This window comes from Colobus angolensis, unplaced genomic scaffold, assembly GCF_000951035.1.
Source record: "Colobus angolensis palliatus isolate OR3802 unplaced genomic scaffold, Cang.pa_1.0 Scaffold163, whole genome shotgun sequence".
In the NCBI taxonomy this organism is placed as follows: domain Eukaryota; kingdom Metazoa; phylum Chordata; class Mammalia; order Primates; family Cercopithecidae; genus Colobus; species Colobus angolensis.
The window spans coordinates 7792070-7808048 of record NW_012114744.1 but is presented as its reverse complement, the minus strand read 5'-3'; positions in this window follow the sequence as shown (position 1 = coordinate 7808048).

The window sequence follows — 15979 nt, the reverse complement described above, 5'->3', positions numbered from 1 at the left end:
GATTAGATTAGTCTATTCCTACTTTTACTAGAAAAAAATTACTCCTGGATTAACAAATCCCACTGAACTCTGCATGATGTTTTTGTAGGCTCCAAACAATTGTTATTTAGTTCAACACACCTCCTGTAGCACAAAAGAAGTTCTTCAGGGCTAATTACACCTAATTTAATACCAGATAGGTGTGGTGGAAGAGACGCAGTACCGAGAGACAGTGCAAGCTTTGCATGGCATCTATCAATATCCTTGATTCCAGCTTGAATGATGTCACCAGATAGGATGATAAATAACCCCTATGGTTATTATGAGAAGACACATTTTTTTAAAAAAAATTATACTTTAAGTTCTAGGGTACATGTGCACAACGTGCAGGCTTGTTACATATGTATACATGTGCCATATTGGTGTGCTGCACCAATTAACTCATCGTTTACATTAGATATATCTCCTAATGCTATCCCTCCCCATTACCTCCACCCCACAACAGGCCCTGGTGTGTGATGTTCCCGTTCCTGTGTCTAAGTGTTCTCATTGTTCAGTTGCCAGTTATGAGTGAGAACATGTGGTGTTTGGTTTTCTGTTCTTGTGATAGTTTGCTGAGAATGATGGTTTCCAGCTTCATCCATGTGCCTACAAAGGACATGAACTCATCCTTTTTTATGACTGCATAGTATTCCACGGTGTATATGTGCCACATTTTCTTAATCCAGTCTGTCATTGATGGACATTTGGGTTGGTTCCAAGTCTTTGCTATTGTGAACAGTGCCGCAATAAACATACGTTTGCATGTGTCTTTATAGCTGCATGATTTATAATCCTTTGGGCATATACCCAGTAATGGGATGGCTGGGTCAAAGGGTATTTCTAGTTCTAGATCCTTGAGGAATCGCCACACTGTCTTCCACAATGGTTGAACTAGTTTACAGTCCCGCCAACAATGTAAAAGTATTCCTATTTCTCCACATCCTCTCCAGCACCTGTTGTTTCCTGAGTTTTTAATGATCGCCATTCTAACTGGCGTGAGATGGTATCTCATTGTAGTTTTGATTTGCATTTCTCTGATGGCCAGTGACGATGAGCATTTTTTCATGTGTCTGGAGAAGACACATTTCTTAATGGAGAAAGTCCTGTGATTTCTAAGCAGAATGTATCTCCTATGATGCTGCTTCATCAACAAATCAACACCATGAAAAATTAAAATTCCTGTATAAAACTTGTTTTTCTAATCACTAAGTCACCATGCTCAATAGTTTGGGAAAACAACTCTCTCCAATCTACACTAGGTATCTCCATAAATAGTTTTAAAGGTGGCATGGCTGCATAATAATCTTCATTGTCTTCATTAATTTCAGAAGTTGCAGTTGTCTCTGCTTTCCAGGGGTGCAAAAAGCAGATCTGCCTCTTTGAAGAAGAATTTTTGCATTTTATTGTTATCAACTCTCTTCTCTTTTCTGCTGTATAGTTGCTGCAGGGGCAGAGGGCCCAGGCAGGCTTGGCAGCTGATCCCAGGACGCTACACCAGTGCAGATTGCCCTGCTGTTCGCTCTGGAGCAAGGATAGCAATAATGGCCCTGTGGCAAATCAGTGACTGCCACAGAAGGTTTCAGCAGATGGCTAGGGATTGCTGGGCCTGACAGCCAGTGGGAAGCTGAGGAGGAAGCCTGGAGACCACTGGAGGCACACAGCATAGTCACTTAGATGATCTTTCACATTGATTTAGAGGGATAAGTATGGCTGTTTCTACTCTGTTATAAAGACGTGTCTTCTCAATCTTAAAAGTTCTAATTCAGGTGTTATAAGAATTTCTAATTCAAGAGTTATAAGTTAAAAAAACAAGCATTTTAAAAAATGTCAATGTGGCCAAGTATGCTGATTATTATCTGAGTGCTCTATCACATCCATTCTCCAGGCTGCTCTGTCTTGTTCTTTGCCCTGGAGGCTAACCTCTATTAACGGCATCTGAAGAATTTGCCTTAGAATTTCCTGTTTGAAGTTGAGTTAATGAGATGCTCTGGCCAATGTTTGCAGCTATGACAACAATGTGGTGGATTGTGGGGGTGGACTGGGCTACTCTGGGGAGTGTACATAAAGAAAAAAGATAACCTTAAAGTCTAGAATACCCAGCTCAAAGCACATCAATGGAAAACGAATAGCTTGAAAATGTCAGAAGCACCTAGGAAACATATTTTGTAGGAAGGAAGGCTTGATGAACTCTACCAGGTGAAGAATTCTGTGCAGACAATGTGCTGGTGAAGGATAGGAGAATGGATGTTGAAAGTGGGAAGCTGTTGTTGTCAGTTTAGGTCTTGTAACCAGCTAGTTTTAAGTTAGTTGTTTTTCCCCTTTTCCATCATACATTTTATAAAGAGAACTAATGGTAGCTAACATTATGATTTAGGTTCCAGTAGGAAGCGTGACAGAACTGACATCACTCAGCAATTACACTGTGGCTGATAAGACTTTATGCTTCTCCTGTGTTGAGGTCAAAAATTTGTATTCAGGCAAAGGTCAAGACTGGATGCTGAGTGACAGAAGAGGTGAACTGTGCTGGTTATTCTGTTTGCATCCCCCTACTCATGCCTTGATTCATAGCATGCCCTTTACCCTGGGTATCCCAGGACACTGATCTCTATAAATTCCATGACCAGGGTTCTCTTGCCCTTTTGCTTCCAGTTGGGTTTGACCAAAGGGATGCCACAGCAGGTTGTTGGATGGCAGGAGGAGAAAGAGGCAGGAGTATTTTCCTATTTCTTCTACCTTTGCTTGGCCACAGTTTTGGCAGCGGCTGCATTGTATAGTTACAGCTTCTATCGAGCAATTTCTCTTCTATGGCTCCAAACTTTTTCCAGGCTCTGGAAACACTATTTCCCATTCTTGTCCCTTTAGTTCTGGGATGACAATAATTTCCCACTATTGATTGTCCCTAAGTGTTACATCACACAGTTTCTGTTTCCTTAACCTTGTCCATAACTCCTTAGATAGTATTTTTATTAAGCTCACTCAGTTACAGTCTTTGTGTTTGCCTTTTATTTCCTGCTATTCCATTGACTGATACATTATGGAAAGGAGGAGAAATTGGGAGGGACCAGATGAAGGCAACCATTGGCACTGGGATGCAGTTGCAAGTGGTGGAGCAAATGCAGCTAAGAAGGCAAAAAGCAGAATTCAGAAAATATGGTCATAGGCTGGGTGCCGTGGCTGATGCCTGTAATCCCAGCACTTTGGGAGACTGGGCAGGAGAATCACTTGCCGCCAGGAGTTCGAGACCAGCCTGAGCAACATACCAAGACCTCGACTCTACAAAAATTAAAAAATTAGCCAGGTGTGGTGGTACGTGCCTGGAGTCTCAACTACCTGGGAGGCTGAAGCAAGATTCTGAGCCTAGGAGATCGAGATTGTAGTGAGCTATGATCACACTACTGCACTCCAATCTGGGTGACAGAGAAAGTCCGTGTCTCAAAAAATAAAATAAAATAAAATTAAATTAAATTAAATTAAATTAAATTAAAATAAAATATTCTTGGGAAGACAATAGGGTCTCCTGATAGAGACCTGAGAAATTTCTTAGTACCTTCAGTGATTCATTTAAAAACAAATTGTAAAGTTGGCCATTCTCCCTCCATTTTGTTACTCTCCATCTGTTTCATTTGAGAGTGATATCTTTTGACTTTTCCTTACATTTTGGAGGTTTTAGGGCCCAGTGTACCCTGCATAATAATGACAATAATGCTTCAAGATATGTTTTCAAGATAGTGTGTACCAACTTTTGGATAAGCTTTTTGTCAGCGTACCTGATGAAGAACCATGAGTTACAGACTTGTCAGGAATCAGGTAATCAAAAACAAGTTTATTCCTAGTACTTTATTTTCACATATTTATCATATTTATTGTGAGATACTTTTGCTAACTGGGTCTGTAGAAATTTCCAGCTTTGTGTGTCCCTTTCTGTCTTTAATAAGACATGTTCAGTAGATTTAGAGCCCACCCAAATCCAGTATAATCTCACTTAAAAAACAAACAACAACAACAAAGAAAAACAAAACAGAACAAAACAAAAAAGGTCTTACTATGTTACTGAGGCTGGAGTGTAGTGGCACGATTATAGCTCACTACAAACCTTGAACTCCTGATGGTCTTGCCTCAGCCTCCTAAGTAGCTTGAACTACAGGGATTCATCCAGCTAATGTTTTATTTTTTTGTAGAGACAAAGTCTTGTTATGTTGCTCAGGCTGGTGTTGAGCTCCTGGCCTCAAGCAATCCTCCTGCCTTGGCCTCCTAAAGGGCTAGGATTACAAGCATGAACAACTATGCTTGTAATCTTATCTTGATTCTTATATCTGCAAAAATCTTATTTCCAAATAAGGTCACATTCTAAGGTTTTGGATGGGCATGAATTTTTTGGGCATGGGAGGGCGGGGTTCTCTATGAACCATTACAAGGCCATTGAACTTCATGAGGTGCTAGGGACATGGCTGCCTTCCTGTCGGGGGAGCTGGTGTGGGCTCAGTAGGTAGCACAGAGAGGCTTCCACAAGCTGCAGAGATGCCAAAGCAGCCACAATGCTGGGGACTTAAGGAGGCAAGGGCAGCCTGTGCACAAAAGAAGCAGGGATTGCATTGGGAGTTATACCTGATATAAATGATGAATTGATGGGTGCTGACGAGTTGATGGGTGCAGCACACCAACATGGCACGAGTATACATATGTAACAAACCTGCACGCTATGCACATGTACCCTAGAACTTAAAGTAAAAAAAAAAAAAAAAAAAAAAAGAAGAAGCAGCAGAAGTTGCCTGTAGCTATGAAAGATTTCCTGAACTGAAAATTAAACAGAGGTATTCTAAGATTTTGGTGGGGTTTTTTGTTGTTGTTGTTGTTGATTTGTTTTGATTTTGTTTTCAAAACCTTTGACTTCTTTCCCCTTTTTGAAACACTTTGTTTTCTGTTGCCTATTGAAGCTCATTCTCCTTGCTTCTCTCACATTGGATCTCAGACTTCTTTCCTGGCATGTTTGCCTACACCAGACCCTAATGGCCGCTGTCCTGAGCCCATCTTCCTCTTCTCATGATTATAAATTGTAGCAGATGATACATTATATGAATATGTCATAATTTACTTAGCCAATATCCTATTGAGGGTCATTTATATGTTTTGAATTTGGGGCTATTACATATCATACTCTGGCGGACAAATGTGTATATATACACACACATGGTATAGACGATATATATTGAAAATAAATATATTATTACACATGTAATTATTTTCTTACAGTGAATTCCTAGGAATGTCTACAGACATTCATGTTTGTCATACCTGAGTTGTGATCTAGTAGGTAGAACCTAGGGATGCTTCTTAACATTCTGCAGTGCACAGAACATCCCCTCCCCACTCCACCCACAATCCCAGCGAAGACTGTTCAGGCCCAAATGGCAATAGTGATGAGGCTGAGAAATCCTGTCTACATCCCTGCTCTTGACAGTCACCAGAGGAAGCCCAGGAATTTCAGGTCTTTGTTTCTGTACTCTAACGCATATATGGTTTTGTGAATAACCTTTTTTGCTGCATCTCCTGTCTCTGCCTATGTCCTAAAACCCTTGCCCTGTGTCCTCTGGAATCCATCAATTATCAGTAAAGTACTCCTTTCTTCATGATCTTTTCTGAATGGTGTCTTCAACTTCTTGCTCTCATTAAACCTGGCTTCTGGTAACACTCTTACCCCTGCAACCTTCTTAAACAGTGGCTGTTTTCTCAGCTACATCCATTATACCACCGGGAATGGAGTAGTGGCATGTTACTTGCTGTTCTCTGAAGCTTCCAAACCTGTATCACTCTATCCCTAAAAACACACAGCTTTTCATCACACATCATTATACATCTTAATATTTACTATTTCTTTTTGGGGCTAGGCTGTACCTCAACCCAAGTCATTGCCCTTAGTCTACTAAAGATTCTAGTTCCTGGTTCACCGTAATTCCATGCAATAATATTCTTATAACAATTATTGGTTGTTTCAGCACCTATGCAGATAATGCTTTGCACAACCTGGCCTCTCATTTCCTTGACCTTTTCTCCTCTCTGTCTCAGTTATTCACTCTCTGAACTTTGTCACTGCCAATAACAGCAGCTCCTCCATTATCTTCCTTACAAAGATCCTACTTTCCAACCCAATAGTCTCTTTTCGGCTTTTGTTTTCTACAGTACTTCAGCTCCAACAATCCTTTGGCCCCACTCCACCAGGAAAAAAGGTCATTCATTCTACCAGTTGTCTCCATCTCTTATCTCTCTCAGGTCCATATTTCCTTCTGTGTCTGGCTTAAATTTCATAGTCAGTCATTAATATATTTCTTTTGCACGTACTCTACACACCCTTGTTCTGCTTAATGTTTATCTTCATCTACTCTGTGCCAACATCTGAGAAGCTGAACATGGCTGAAGAAAATCACACTGTTATGACTGGTCTCACCTTAATTTTTTTTCTTTCACCAATTCCTTCAATGGGCTCCATAAAGCTTTCTAGGAATTTTGTTATACTTTGCTAATTCATTCATTCCCCTATACTCCTAGGTCAGTGGTTCTCGGCTATGATCGGCCCCATGACTTGTAGCATCGGCTTTATTTGGGAAGAATGTTAGAAATGCAAACTTTTCCCCCACCCCAGACCTATTAAATCAGGGACTCTGGGCGTGAGGCTGTAATGTAATACATCTTTGCTGTAAAAGGCTGTATTAGTCCCTTTTCACATTGCCATAAAGAACTACCTGAGACTGCACAATTTATGAAGAAAAGAGGTTTAATTGACTCATAGTTCTGCAGGCTGTACGGGAGGCATGGCTTGGAAGGCCTCAGGAAACTTACAATCATGGCAGAAGGTAAAGGGGAAGCCAGCATATCTTACATGGTGGGAGCAGGAGGAAGAAAGAGTGAAGGTGCAGGTGCTACACACTTTTAAACAACCAGATCTCATGATAATTCAATCACGAGACGGCACTAGGGGAATGGTGCTAAACCATTAGAAACCACCCCCGTGATCTAATCACCTCCCTTGAACATTGAGAATTACAATTCAACGTGTGATTTGGATGGGGACACAGAGCCAAACCATATCACAAGCCCTTCTGGTGATTCTGATATACACTCAGGCTGGAAAGCCCTAGTGCTAGCTCCTACCAGAGAGTTAAATTTGGCTTATCACCGGTTTTGCTTGTTTTAATTTTTTAAGTAGTTGAATTGAGACATAACTTATATGCCATAGAATTTACCTATTTAAAGTGTACAATTCAATGGCTTCTAGTATATTCAGAGACTTGTGTAAACATCACCACAACCAATTTTAGAACATTTTCATCACCGAAAAAAATGAAAAAAGGAGAAATCCCATGCTCTTGAGCTATTATCTCTCAATCCCCTCATCTTTCCCATCTTCAGGCAACCACTTATCTCTTTCTCTATATATAGATTTGACTATTCCAGACATTTCATATAAATGAAATCATAAAATATATTGCTTTTTTGTGTGTTTGGCTGTTCCATTTAGCACAGTGTTTTCAGGTCCATTCATATTGTAGCGTGGGTCAGCACTTCACTCCTTTATATTGCTGAAAAATATTCTATTGTATGAATATACCACATTTTGTTGATCCATTCATTGGTTGATAGACATTTGGGTTGATTTTATTTTTGGATACTGGAAATAATTCTGCCATGAACATTTGTGTCCAAGTTTTTGTATAGACATATATTATCATTTCTCTTGGGTATATATGTAAAGATTGAATTGTTGAATCTTACGGTAACTCTATGTTTAAGTATTAGCCTGTCTATTTTCCAAAGTGACTGTACCATTTAACATTCGCACCTGCAATATATGAGGTTTTTGAATTTTCCATGTCTACACCAACACTTGTTATTATCTTTCTGACTTTAGCCATTCTAATGGGTGTGAAATGATATCTCATCATGGTGTAGTTTTGATTTGCATTTTTCCTGATAGCTAATTATGTTGTGTTTTTTGGGCATTTGTGTTTCTTCCTTGAAGAATAATCAGTTCAGATCTTTTGTTCATTTTATTTTTAAAATTATTGATTTATAAGAGTTCTCTGTATATTATAGATACAAGTCCTTCCCTTATCAGATATATGTTTTGAAAAAACTTTTCTCCCATTCTGTGAGCTGTTTTTTAAATTTCTTAGTGGTGCCCTTTGGAGCATAAGTTCTTAATTTTAATAATACCCAATCTATCTATTTTTAATTTTTTTGGTGTTACATATAAGAAATCATTATCAAATCCAAACTCATAAGGATTTGTCTCTATGTTTTCTTCTAAAAGCCATAGCTTTAGATTGAATATTTAGGTCTAAAGTTGATTTTGAATTAATTTTTATATATGGTGCGGGTTGTGGGGTAGGGGCCCGAGTTCATTCTTTTGCTTGTGCTATTCAATGGTTGCTACCTGTTTTCATAAACAATGTTTTATTGAAACTTAGCCACACCCATTCATTTACACATTATCTATAGATGCTTTAATACTACAACTGCAGAGTGTGTAGCTGAGACAGAGACTGTATGGCTTAGAAAGCCTAAAATGTTTGTTAACTACTCTTCTGCAGAAAAAGCTTCCTGACACCTGTCCTAAAGGGTGACTTTGTATTTTCTTGTTGCCTCAAACCTCCAATACTTGCTTTGCACCTGACTCTCAGCTGAAGGCTCTGCTGATGACTTTGTGAAATTTTAAATGATTGTTAAATAGAAGAGCATTTCCACAAGTTCCTGTCACTAGATGTATCAACTCTGTTACATCTGAGCTCATATTCTTTACCTTCTTCCTTGATTCTACTTAAGACCAACCCTCCACTTGTGTATGAAGTTGCGTACCATTGATATTTCACCCTCTCGAATCATCCGCATCAGCATACAGACATGCTATAATATTAATCATCATTAAGAATAACTTTTCCTGATCTCACTTTTCTTCCTCCAGTAACCACTATGTTTATCCCTGTTTACTGTAATACTCAGTGGAAGGGATGTCTCTATTTACTATGTAGTTCTCTCTTTATATTTGTTTTTAAAACTTCTTTAAGTTTGGCTTCCATGCCTGTTGATTGAAACTACTCAAATCCACACCTCAAAGCAATAAGAGCCATCTATGACAAATCCAAAGTCAATCATACTGAATGGGCAAAAGCTGGAAGCATTCTCCTTGAAAACCAGCACAAGACTGATGCCCCCTCTCACTACTCCTATTCAATATAGTATTGAGAGACCTTGCCAGAGCAATCTGGCAAAAGAGAGAGATAAAGGGCATCCAAATAGGAAGAAAGAAAGTCAAAACATCCCTGTTTGCAGATAACATGATTCTACAGCTAGAAAACCCAACAGTCTTGGCCCAAAAGCTCCTTAAGTTGATAAACAACTTTAGTGAAGTTTCTGGGTACAAAATAACCATACAAAAATTGCTAGCATTCCTACACTCCAACAACAGTCAAGCTGAGAGCCAAATCAGGAATGCGATCCCATTTACAATTGCCACACACAAAAACTAAAATACCTAGGAATACAGCTAACTATGAAGGTGAAAGAGCTCTACAATCGGAATTATAAAATGCTGCTCAAAGAAGTCAGAGATGACACTAACAAATAGAAAAACGTTTCATGCTCTTGGATAGGAAGAATCAATATTGTTAAAATGGCCAGACTGTTTGATATGGTTTGGCTCTGTGTCCCCACCCAAATCCCATCTCCTACTGTAATCCCCATAATCCTCACATGTCAAGAGAGGAAACTAGTGGGAGGTAATTAGACCATGGGGGCAGTTTCCCCCATGCTGTTCTCATGAGAGCGAGTGAATTCTCCTGAGATCTGATGGTGGTATAAGTGGCAGTTTCCCCTTCTCTCTCTCACCTGCTGCCATGTAAGACATGCCTGCTTCCCCTTGCGCCATGATTGTAAGGTTTCCTATCATTTCCCCAGGCATGCAGAACTGTGAGTCAATTAAATCTCTTTCCTTTATAAATCACCCAGTCTCAGGCAGTTATTTATAGCAGTGTGAGAATGGGCTAATACACTCCCCAAAGCAATTTATAGATTAAATACTATTCCTATCCAACTGCCAATGACATTTTTGGCAGAACTAGGAAAAACTATTTTAAAATTCACATGTAACCGAAAAAGAGCCCGAATATCCAAGGCAATCCTAAGAAAAAGAACAAAACTGGAGGCTTCATACTACCTGACTTCAAACTATACTAGAGGGCTACAGTAACCAATACAACATAGTACTGGTACAAAAACAGACCCACAGACCAATAAAACAGAATAGAGAGTCCAGAAATAAGGCCACACACCTACAACCATCTGATCTTTGACAAGGCTGACAAAAAGCAATGGGGAAAGGATTTCCTCGTTAATAAATGGTGCTGGGATAATTGGTTAGCCCAGTGTAGAAGACTGAAACTGAACCCCTTCCTTATATCATATACAAAAATCAACTCAAGATGGATTACAGACTTAAATGTAAAACCAAAAACTATAAAATCCCTGGAAGACAACTTAGGCAATACCATTCTAGTCATAGAAACTGGCAAAGATTTTATGATGGAGACATCAAAAGCAATTGCAACAAAAGCAAAAATTAACAAATGGGATTTAATTAAACTAAAGAGATTCTGCACAGCAAAAGAAACTATCAACAATGTAAACAGACAACTACAGAATGGGAGAAAATTTTTGCAAATGATGCATCTGACAAAGTTCTAATATCCAGTGTCTGTAAGGAACTTAAACAAATTTACAAGAAAAAACAACATTTAAAACTGGGCAAAGCATCAATAATAGACTGGATAAAGAACATGTGGTACATACACACCATGGTATACTACGCAGCCATAAAATCAGTGAGATCGTGTCCTTTGCAGAGACGAGGATGGAGCTGGAGGTCATCATCCTTAGCAAACTAACACAGGATCAGAATATCAAATACCACATGTTCTCACTTATAAGTGGAAACTAAACGATGAGAACACATGAACACATAGGGGGAACAAGACACACTGTGGCTGGCTGAGGGTGGGAGGAAAAAGAGGATCATGAAAAATAACTAATGGGTACTAGATTAATACCTACGTGATGAAATTATATTATAACAAACCTCCATTACACAATTTACCTATGTAACAAACCTGCACTTGTACCCCTGAACTTAAGTTAAAAAAAATGGACAAAGGTCACAGGCAGCCACTTTTCAGAAGACATATGTGCAGCCAACAAGCATATGAAAAAAGTTCAACATTACTGATCACTTGAGAAATGCGAATCAAATTTTATTTCTTCATTAGACTTCCAGAAAACTACATTTTCCTGGAAAAGTGGCTCTAAAGCCTCTTAAAATAAACTTCCACTCTTGTTCTGAAACTTGCTTCAGTCTCTTTTTCTTCCTTATGCCCCTCAGTTGAATTATTTCTTCTGAGGAGGCAAGAATTGAGGTTGCTGCAGACCCGTAAAGATTAGTCACTGGTAACTTGGATATGATTTACTGATAACATAATGAGAATCTCAAACGTGAGTTGTTCAGAACCAAACTCCTGATCTTTCTCCTACCCTGCCCTTTAAGTGTCTTCCCCATTTTAGTTAAAGGCAACTTATTGCTTCTAAATTGTTGATGCCTAAAATCTTAGTGTTGCTCTTGACTCATCTTTCTTTCAAATTCCACATCTGAAAGTTGGCTGGGAAAATTTTACAGAGAAAATGTTCTTTTTTTTTTTTTTAATTTTCTGTCTGGAAGACAAAGGCCTAGCTACAGGCATTCTGGAAGCAAAGAGAGGAAGGGGTTTAAGGTTCCCCATGAAGTAAGCAAACTTTGGCTTATTCCTCCACTCACTTTATTTTTATCCACCCTCCCTCCTTGTTCCTTTTTTATTTCTCTGTTTTCTCCAGGTCCAAATCTACTTCTTCATATAACTGCACAGATTCCTCAGTCCCCCACTCTGTGTGGGGCAGCTAGTTGATCCTGGTGGATTTCAAAGACACAGAACTCAAGTCTCTGACTTTTAGAAGTAAAAACATTAGGGCTGGGAGCGGTGGCTCAGGCCTGTAATCCCAGCACTTTGGGAGGCTGAGGCGGGTGGATCACCTGAGGTCAGGAGTTTGAGACTAACCTGGCCAACATGATGAAACCCCTGTCTCTACTAAAAATACAAAAACCTAGCCAGACGTGGTGGCTGGCACCTGTAATCCCAGCTACTTGGGAGGCTGAGGAAGGCAAACCGTTTGAAGCTGGCAGGCGGGTTGCAGTGATTAGTGTGGTGTTTGTCTTGACACATCATTTTTGGCATACTAGGCACTCAGTTTCTTAGGATAGAAGGAGTGTTTATCTTAACTATGTTTACAGAACAACTAACAAACATTTTGGAATTAACCTGTGCATATAGGTGCAGACAACACCTTGTTTATTAAATTCTTGCCTTGTGTGTGTGTGTGTCTTACTGTTGTTTTGTTTTAGAATCTTGGGTTGTTCAATAATAGTAAATAAGATGACAAAAACATCTGTTTCTATCATGGGCAGTGTCAACAGTTTACCATCCAATGAAATCATTCTCCTCTGCTTTTCTTTTTCTGTCCCTTTTAAATTCTATTATGTTTGTTTCTGAGGAGCTACAGAGATGGCAATTAGCATGAGAGTCAGTTGAATGTCGGGGATACTTTCTCCATTTTACTTTACATTTTTTTGCTGTAGCCTTGCCTATACTTTGATTACTTTTCGTAGCTGCTACTTCTTACATGGCTATATATATATATATATATATATATACACACACACATATACACACATAATATGTATACATATATATATATTCTTTTTATTTCCTTCTCATCTCAATAGTGAAATGACTACTGTAAAAGGTTGCTTTCATTTAGTTGATCCAGACTGAGACTAGAAGGAAAAATCTTGACTGCTCTTGTTTCCTGAGAAAAGGAAAATAGTTCAGAGCAGTCTGAGGAATGTGAGTTGTGCAAAATTTATCAGACCCAGAGAGACATGAGTATAGGACTTGCCCATAGTGGTGGTGGTGGAGGAGGACAATTATTTAAAGCAATTTTGTTCCTAAATAGCTGCCTTATCCATTATCTCCATGTTCCTGAGATCTGTGATACAAAGAACCGTGTATGGCCAGTCGATAGCAATAATGTAAATTATTGGTAAATAATTTAGGAACTGCCTTTTCCTTTCCTTTAAATATTTACTTGTACCCACTGCTAATGGGAGTGTATATTCAGGGCAAGCTAAATATATCCTCTCTAGTTCTAGTCCTCAAACTTCAACCAAATAGACCCTTCACTTATATTAAGTTTGCCTCAGTTTTTTCCTTTAGGTCGACACACCTAAATCTCGTCTGTTAGCTGGCTCCAGCTCAACCCCCAGAAAGATTACCCGTGTGTTTTATTTGTGCTTTAATTTTTTCCCATCTTCTTCCTCAATCTTTTCTTAGTTCTTTGAAACATCTTTTCTTTTGAGACTTTTGCTCAAAAGAGAATGGGGAAGGGAACACTGGATTTTCTTCCTTGCGTTGAATACATTAGATCCATTATGTCAGCGAGATACATCCTGAGATTTGCATTCCCCAAATTTGCTTACATTATTACAAAATATAACTTTCATGCATTCATTACAGTGATGTGTAACTGAAGATTCAAAAGTCCTGATAGACTTGTGGTAATAGTTACTAAGCGGGCAGAAATGAGCAGCAAATCTGCCGAGTGAGATGTACCGCACGTGTAACTCTCAAAAGAAGACACAGACCATTGGGAAGTTTTTTTTAAAACATTAGAAACCAATAAAAGTTGACCCTAAAAATGCTAAGAGGCTTGGAATTTTCTTGAATTTTTTTCAAGAAGGATTCCCTAAATATGACTAATGGTAGAGGAGGTAAACTGGGAATTAATTTTCTTTCCTTCTTTCATCTAAGGGTGGTGGTTGTAGGGGAGAACAGTCCTGGTTGCAGGAAGTGAGATTTAGAATTACCTGTGGGTGGTTCCTGCTCGTGTTTTACCTGAATTGATTTTTAAATTCTTTGCAGGTAAAAAAGGTGTGTGTTATTTCCAAGATAATATGGGAGTTAGGCAACAATAGTATTGTCATTTAAAAACTTTTCTTTTCGAAATTACTTCTTATTTTGAATTTGTAATTTCTGCCTATAAGAATGTTCTATTTACAATAAATAGAATAATTTATTAGGGTGAGTATATCATAGATGATATTGTAAAAATTGCTGTTCATTTAATAAATACAATTAGTCTTGATGATGTCATCCATAGGTTCTTGGAAACTATTACTTTAAGCAAAATGGCATACATATGCATGTAACAAAGCCATTTTTTCTCATCAATGTTATAACAAAACTATGTTGAATAAAATTATGTTATTCAAAGAACTGCTGCATGTTGCTTTGCTTAAAGTCACTGTTTCCAAGAACTTGTTGATGATGTTAAGTGAGGACTTACTGTATAAAATTTTGAGAAATAAATGGAACACATTTAGGAGCTTGCTGGATTTCTTCCTTCTTCTCCTCTCAAATACCTACTTGTTTTCTCTTTATAGAAAAACTTACTTAAAAGTGAGACTGGGTTCTAAGTGCAATGAAAGGTGAGGGGGTGATAAAATAGGACAAATTAGTAAGCTTTAACATTAGCTCACATATATTAAGAACATGGCTCATTTAATCTTGACAACCCTGTGATGTTCTCCACTGTCCTGATGGGAGAAAGCGAGAGTTAAAGAGACAAAGTGACTTGCTAGTGAGTGGCAAAGAAGGGATTAAATCTAGGTCCCATTCACTCCAGTGCTCAAGTGCCAAACCACTAGCTTTCAGGACCTCACAGGAAGAACCAGACTAAAGTAGAGAATGACCAGGGAAGACAGAAAGTCAACGTGGGTGAGAGAAAGAGGCAGCCTGAGTGGCCTAGACTCAACTTTCCAATTTTAGGAGCATGGACTCAGCACCCAATGCGGATAGAAGGGGTCTCCCTTATTAAAAACGTTTGAGGGGTTGACTGCAGGAGCTGACTTGAGGGGTATCCAAGGTTTGTTTTTGTCTCTCATCTGTTATCCCTTTTCATTATAAAGAAATTTCTGAGATCTGTCACACTCATTACAACAAATGTCACCACACCAAAAAATGTTCAAAATTCCTTATTTCAAGAACCAGTATTTCTCATGTGTATATTTTGCAAAATTTCTAAAGTAAAGCAAGAGAGAAGCACACTGAGCCTCAGGTCCTCGTTGGAGTCATGATGGTCCAGGGCCCTCTCCCAGATTTTCCTATTTAGGAATTAAATTTCAGCAGTTTTTCCATGAGTGTTCAATCATTTGCAGTAGGACTCACAGTGACCAGTCATACAATTCATTCATTTCAACAAGCAGTTGCTGAAAACATTTTGTGTTGAATATTCTCCTTTGAACATTCTAGAATTTCTGTCCTTTTCTGCACCTGCTCTGCCCCCACAATGGGAGGTGACCTTTCTGGACTGCACTAACAATCTGGCTCTATTTATGTTCAATTAGTAGAAGCCACCAGCAGGAGATAAAGGGGCAGGAGGAGGGTGAAGTAAGATTATTCCTTCCCTTGGAAGAACAGAGGTCTGCAAACTATAGCCCAGAGGCCCTATCTGACCTGCAGCCTACTTTTGTAAATTAAGTTTTATCGAAACACAGCCACACATATCCATTTAAATATGGCCTATAGCTGCCTTTTATACTCCAGCCAGCAGAGTTGAGTAGTCATGACATGATAGAGATAGTATGATCTGTGAAGCCTAAAATATTTATTTTCTGGCCCTTTACAGAAAAAAAGTTTGTTGACCCCTGCCTTAGGTAGGTTCTTCTTCAGGTAGGATAAATCTTTTTTTGTTTGTTTTTGAGATGGAGTCTCACTCTTGTCACCCAGGCTGGAGTGCAGTGGTGCAATCTCTGCTCACTGCAACCTCC